The 7,715-nt window shown below is 39.4% G+C and overlaps 1 protein-coding gene across 1 annotated transcript in view; it reads left to right on the top strand.

Moving 5' to 3' along the window:
• The window catches only part of LOC102680502 (lachesin-like), a 122,807-nt gene that overhangs the window by 20,445 nt on the left and 94,647 nt on the right, over nt 1-7,715 (top strand). The window lies entirely within an intron of this gene.

Here is a 7,715-nt window from a genome sequence, read left to right as displayed (position 1 = left end):
TTTCCCCCCCCTTTTTTTTTTTTTTTTTTTTTTAAACCGTATTAATTATTTCAATATCCATTTTAATTATGATCCACATTCGTTTCCTGTAATTTTGTAATATGTAGGTTACAGAACCGCATACATACATGTATGCACATTTCCAGTGTGCCCCTGTTTTGTATACTAATAATTATTGCTGAATCGCAAACGAGCGGGTTATACACGTGTGCATGTGTACACGCGTAGAGGGAAGCATAAACCACACGGGCTACAAATATGAGGTATAAACGGCGATTAGTGGGCAAATTTTCGGCATTGTTTCATTGGAATTCGGTATTATCGTTCGGTATACATACCGTATACGATTGCGTATACGTGTATACGTGTCTTTGGCCTCGTATATATTGAAAATCTGTTCATAATTTTATGATTATTGAATTCTACAGATATCGAAATTAATCGCATTTATATATATATATAATTATAACGTATTTCTGTTTCGCGCATTTATAGATAGAATACGCGTTTATCCACCGTTAACGTCGTTTCTCGAAGGATAAAAAATTAAATTATCGATTCTTAATACGTTTCTCTTTCGATACGATTCGCTTGACAAAATGATTGATCGATTGCTAACTAATTCCATTTTTTTGTTCTCCCGCGAATAACGGTATTCATATCGAGTTTAGCGCGTCCCGTATGTGTATATTTTATTTTATTGTATCGATCACGTGACACGCTTAACGCGTGTCCATCCCTGGTAATTAATTCGAATTCCTCCAATTTAATTTGACGCTGTGAAATTATTTAATGCGATTATCCTTATTTCAAGTGCGTCACTATGCAATTTGATTCATCCTTGTAATCACCCGCTCACGATACATGTAAATTATGTAAATTAGATGATTTTACAGGGTATGTAAAAAATAATAATGTTGGAAAAACTTAATAAATGTCGGTAATAAATAAAGATCCTTCTTGGGGATTTATTTATACAGCAATATTTCCTTCTTTGCAATAATCTTTCGGTCACGGTTTTATCACTGCTCGACGAGTGCAATATACTGGAGAAGTGATTCGATAATAATTTTTTTTCCGTTAAAAAAAATATATTTATCCGTTAATACTCGACAGAATATTTTCTTCGACGTATATATATATATCCCTCGAATTTGTACCGAACAAGCTTGATTGCTCTTTATGATTTGCGACGTAGTGTAGTTTTTCTTTTTTTTGTTGATAACTCGTTAACGAAGTTTTAACGCAAAGAGAAATATCGCTTGAAAAATTACTTGGACCATCTCCTCGATTTATTCCATGTTTTCATATTTTCGGGACATTTTTATATGAATCTAACTCTGGAGGATCCGATACCAGGATTCAATTTGTACATTTCCTTTATGTTTTTTCCATCTTTCATCGCGGTACAATTGATCAGAAGAAATTGTTCGTACGTAAATTTTCACCTACGTTCTCTCGCGCCAATTCTTGGTAAATGTCGAAAGTTGTTTCCACCGTTCCGAGTATAAAATAATAAAAGAAGGTGGAAAGATATAACTTACGCCACGAACCATTGACGTAGCGAAACATTAGGATATTGAACGCAATTTCCTTGATGTGTGCGTCGTTGCGCGCAATTTCTCCTCCTCTGTAGGGCTGCAATCCAACCGACCCAACGTCATTGCTTGCCTTTAAATTTTCACGCGAGCTCGCGTTACGTCACCGAGATTAATTTATTCGATATCACAATCCAATTTTGCGAACTCGAAACTATAATTGCTTAATTATAGTTTCGAATTAATTATAATTAGAAACTGAAGAAGAAGGTTAGTCGTTTCAGATGTATTTTCACTTCGTTTTTTCCTTTCCTTTTTTTTTTTCAGGATTTTACACGCTCGATATTTCGACGGCTTTGTTAAAAGCCTCTTCTCCTCCTCTTTCCTTCTCCCCCCTCTCTCCGTTTATTTTATTTCAAATTTTTTACGCTCGATATTTCGACGAGTTTTTTCAAAAGATTACGATGGAATCGATTTAAACGCCTTCCTCGTCCGTTTCGCTCGTCGCCTCTATTGCCTCTTCTTTTACCGTTCCGTAATCCATCCCTAATTGATCGGTCACTCACGATATCCAATTTACATCTGCCCCCGTTCCCTATTAATTCCCCTTTGCAAATTGCACCTTCCCCATACGAAACTCTGCTACGCCGCCGTTGTAAAAATACAACGAACATTGCGCTTTTCTATTAATAGATCTCTAAGAAAAAAAAAAAAAAAATTAAAAATACACAGAACGCTGTAACTTTATCCTAAAAATAGAGAAAGAAATACACACACACACACATATATATATATACCTATAGAAAAATAGGAAGGATCCTAGTTTCAAAAAATCAACGTCGAAAAATAAAAGGGGAGTGGAAATATCGGAGGGAAAATGTTGAGTGAAAAAAAAAGAAAAGAAAGAAAGAGAAAAAAATTTCGACGGGCAGAGTCAACATTTTATTATTATTATTATCCCTCCACGAAGAAGACGTATCCCCCTACGAGTGCACGAGTCCATTTAAAAGTGGCCAGGTTTTCTCGTTCCTCTCCTCTCTTCTGCTCCGCTCACCGCCGCCATTGTGTCGGCCTTTTTTCGGTCGCCGGGCTTGGCCGCTCGCTCATGACGTCCAATTCATTTTTGCATTCGTTTCGTACCGATGCTTGTAAATTGGACTTGCTGTAATTCAAAGAGAGAGAGAGAGAGAGAGAGAGAGATATAGAGAGGAAAACCGAGAAGGTTTGGGTAATCCCGACCAAACGCCAGTCAGCAAATGTCCTCCCCGGCTACGTCCAAAACGATACGACGTGCACGCGTGCACATACCACCGGTTTCACCGGAGAACGGAAAGAGATAGAACGAGATAGGGGGGGAGGGGAGGGCGGAGGCAGAAATTCGAACCGCTTTGCGACCGCATCACAGTCACGGGTACGTGAATGCGCGCCACGAATGGTGCACACATGACCACGATTCACCAATAAGCCGCCGTATTAATCACAGTTTCAGAGTGACATTTTGTGGAGTGTCGACCGAGCCGCCGCTTCACTCTGAGTTTTAAATCAGGGTGGATTGTAACAGGGGATGGGACTTGTTCTTCTTCTTTCTTCTTCTTCTTTCTTCTTTTTCTCGAGAGGGAAAGGGCTTTATTGGTTGGGAACTGTCGTCGTTGAGCACTTCATCAGCACGGAGTTACGGATGATGAGGGGCGACAAGCTAGTACAAGAGTTACTTAGGGATTTGTACGGTATCATCCTCGACCTCGTGGATCGAGAATTGGAAAAGATTTGCATTGTATCTTATTATTGGTATTTTGTGTTGATCGTTAATTCGACAAGGGAAGTTTTTTGGCTGAAATTTTTGTAAATTTTCTAAAGAATTTTTTGATGAAATTATTTTAATTCCCCAATTTGGGATCCAACGGGATGACAGAAGTATTCGAGCTTTATTAAACTTTGCCGGTCATAATGAAATACCTGATAGCTTTGATATCCATCTTTGAGCGAATAGTTGGGCCACTTATGTATAATAATCGAGCGCGTAACGTACCCTCGCTTTTCGATCCATCATCCCAATCTATTCAACGTGTAAAAATAGTTTTGGGTCTCAATCATTTCATGCTAGATTTGTATTGTATCTCTTCTCGATTAGTAAGAGCGTAATTAGCAATTTGTAAATAATTTCCTTTAACACGTTGCGTTACTTTGTCCTTTCAGAGGACATTTTTGAGTGCTCGAAAGAAAAGTAGTATGCATATATGCACTTTTTAATTCGTGTTTATAAAGTATTCTTAAATATTATTATATATTTCTTGCACATCTATTTATCATGCAGGATTTCTTACATTTTAACTGGTATTTATTACATAAATAAAATTAATCATTATTTACTCTACGAACTCGAATAATGCTTCAGATGAAACATTCTCCTTTGTGCAATGGCTTAACTCCTTTTTCCATTGGACGAACAGACTTTACATTTTTTTGTCGGGAATTCCTTCTCAGTTATTATTGCTTCGAGTGTTTTTAATTCCTCGTAGAAAACATCGAAACGAGATGTCTCTACCCAATGTGTTAAGAAACGTATAAAATCACTTCACGTTACTCGTCGCCAAGTCAAAGAGTTAAGAATTATTTCCTTTCACAAGGAAATAAAGATCGATGGAGCCAATTCCCAAACCAATGCTGCGCCCTTATTAATTGATAACGATGATCCAGCGCGTTAAACCTCTTCTCTCTCCAACCCTCTCTCCATCCTTTTCTTCTTCGTCCATCTTTCTTTCCCTTCGTCTTTACCTCCTCCCACGCCCGTATCCAGCAAACACGCGTTTGTTAACACGTAACTGTTTACGATCAGATGAAACGAATGCAATGTAATTCCGTTTGATTCGAGGCTGGACAATCCACCCCCTCCCCTCCGTGGCCGTGGCCCCGTGTTGTCCGGCGGCGGATTGCTGGAAAAAGGAGATAAACGAATTACCCCGTTCGCCAAACAAAACCCCCATTATTTGTGCCGGCGTGGCTCAGTTCGTTACGCAAGACTGTGCCTGCCTCATTCCGCTCGACGCAGCTTCGCCGCCCTGGATCGATACCCGTTCGAAAAAAAACAGGCCGCTGCTAATACTGGGGGAAAAAAAGAAGAAAGAGAGAGGGAAGGGGGAAAAAAAAAAGAGTTTTGCTCGCCCAAAATTCGGTTGTGTACGAACACGTGACGCGCGTCGGAGGGTGTAGCTTAGATGTAAAAGGATGGCGCGAATCGTTGCGGAAATTGGCCGTTTCATGCTCGAGTTTGCAGGGATTGGAGAGTGGATTTGGATATGTTTTCGGTTACTTTATTACTTTATTACGTTACGATTGCTTTTTGTTTCGAAGAAAGAAGAATTTTCGGCAACCCTTGGACACCCTTCACCCTCTCGGTGGAGTCTCTTCAAGGATTGTTATAAATTGATACGCTATTTTGTATTAGAGAATCGGAGAGAAGAATAATATGTTATCAACTTTCGCGAGATTCTCTTCTAATTTTACTTAAATATTCTTTCACCACCCGTCTCGATGGTCGAGAGACACGCGTGGAATGGAAATTGGTATTCCATCGCTTTCTAACGAATGCGCGACGCCAATTTTGCGAGCAGGGCCCCTGCATACGTAGGAACACAGGAGAACACGGTTGATTAGACCTTTGTCGGTCTATCGATCGGAAATAAGTGGGCGATCTGTCACAGTTGACAACAACTGCAATTTCGCGTTCATATATATAATGAAATAACCGGTGGGTAGATGCACACGTGTATTCGCCAAATGTGAGGCCACCACACTCGGATCGATTAATATTTATACGGCGTATACAATTATAAATATGTGCACTTTATTACGAGAATTGATTTTGCAATTAGTTTATCTCTCGTCGATGATACGCGTCAAACAGACCCCCGCCTCGTTGAAGAGCCGCCGCCGCAGTCGCCTTTCTTCGCGGATGATTGATACAACCGCCGCCGATCTTTTTTCCACGATCTATGGGGATTTATCTCGGTACGGGTGTATCGATGTAACGTCTATTTACGTTACGTTAATATGCAATGTAATGGCTTTATTGAATTATTCAATATCTTTATTTATTTGGCGCAAGTGAACGATTATTCCAACAATTATTATTATACGGAATACGGTTTTAATATAATATAATTCGCTTCCGGCCAATTTCGAAAAATGATCCTCGTGGAAATGATCGCGATAAATTAATCGGTTTTGATATTATATATCATTGTCGAAAGAAAGAAGAAAAGAAAAGGAAAGAAAAGAATGGAAGAAGAATTAACGAATCCTCTTTCTTCTTCAAGAAATTGAAATTCTCACTGAAAATTATATAAATCTCGCTAAAATACATCCATTAAAATTAATCTCTCCGGGTTAATCGGTAACGTTATTAATTGAAAGTTGAGAATAATATTTCAAACGACGCGTCGATCAGATCGGTTTTATTAAATCCGATGCATCTAACTATTCACGGAAAAGTCGTTCTTTTCTTCTTTCCTTTTTTATTGTTCTTTTCAACTAGGAAGAAGAGGAGGGGGGGGGTGGAAATATCAAAGTTTACACGGAATCTCGGTGTACACCGATTTTTTTTTTCTTTTCTTTTTCTCCCTTTTCTTCTCTTTCTCCTTTTTTTCGAACGACCGAAGGTCTGCTAATTAGCCACTAGATCTCGTTTTTTACCTCCGTCGTTAGCTGGGGCAACGCAGAGGGCCCCAGAGTCGGAGGAGAGGGGAAGAGAGAGAGAGAGGGAGGGGGCTAGGATGGTTGGGGCAAAAGATGGTTACAGCCGATATAAGACCACTCGTCTTTCGAGTGGTGCTCGAAATTGGTTTTAATTAAATTTCAACAATACGTTTCCCTTTCGCGCTCTGACGATCTAAGCGAGTTATCGATATTGTTCCATCGGCGCAGTCGCTTGTCGGAAGTCGCGTTGTGGATATCTCGAGTCGGGGAAAAATAATGTTAAACCGACGAATATTAATAAAATATAGCCAAGTCTTCATTTTGTCCCGACTATTTGAGAAGGTAAACGAACGATTTCACGATTTCTCGTTTCGAATTGATTCGAGGAAAATTCGACGAAACGTTGTCCACGATTTTTGAATCGATATTTTTATCTCTCTCCGCGGTAATGTTTTAATGGAAATTACACGGAGGGGGGGATGATATGCAAATCGTAATGAACATACGGATGGAACGTACAGAAATTGAGGTGAAATATCGGATGGCGAATATTGTTAACGCGTGTAACAAATAATAATAAAACGCGTGTACGATGTTTAAACGAGAGAGAGAGATTTGTTTTGCGCATTTTGAAATTTTGATCGGCTTGGAAGAAAGAATATATTCCCCTCCACGAATATTTGAGGGGGAATAAAATTTTGTAATTGTATCCCCTCTCGTATCTATGAGCGTGCCTCGTCCACTGACTCCAGGCACTCTGTGAAATAGAGCACGTGATTGAAACCTATCAATTTTTAAGAGCGAATCTTTCCCCAATATTCATCCCTGTATTCCACCATTCATTTTCCACAGCTTCGAGGCGCGTACGCGATGGTCCATCGATATGCATCTTCTCTCTTCCCTCGTTCATCCAATTTTCATTACACACGTACACGCACACACGTCCTTTCTTCTTCGCCGACTTTATTTATTTCCAAGCGAAGGCAGACGAGAAATCATTCCGTCCAATATTTCTCTACGTCGTACAAAATTTTCCAAAATTCTCCTCGATCTCGTTCCATTCCGTTATCTCAAAATTTTATCACGAAATATATATATATATATATATCCACAGTTGATCAGGCGATCGTTTTTAAGAAAACGATTGGAGGGGAGGGGGGTTTATTTGCAACAACGTGAAAGCTACGAGGTTTTGAAAGACTCGGATCGAAAGTAGTGGGGAAGGAAGCGAAGTAGGGTGCACTGTAGCGCGTCTACGTTACTTTTCTTCAACGTTCGTTTTCTCTTTCATGCCGGTTCTCCCCGATTCAAACGAAATTTCCTGCAACTCGCTTATACCTTCCTTTCCACCTTGTTTACCTCATCATTCACATTGCATACGTATATATATATATATATATATATATTTAATAAATTTACGCAACGTTCTTTTAATTTAATATCGCAACCCGTTTCCCGCAACGTATCGCAGCGAACAGTTTC

The sequence above is a fragment of the Apis dorsata genome, unplaced genomic scaffold (genome assembly GCF_000469605.1).
Source record: "Apis dorsata unplaced genomic scaffold, Apis dorsata 1.3 scaffold_77, whole genome shotgun sequence".
NCBI lineage: Eukaryota > Metazoa > Arthropoda > Insecta > Hymenoptera > Apidae > Apis > Apis dorsata.
This window is presented reverse-complemented; position numbering and strand designations above follow the sequence as displayed.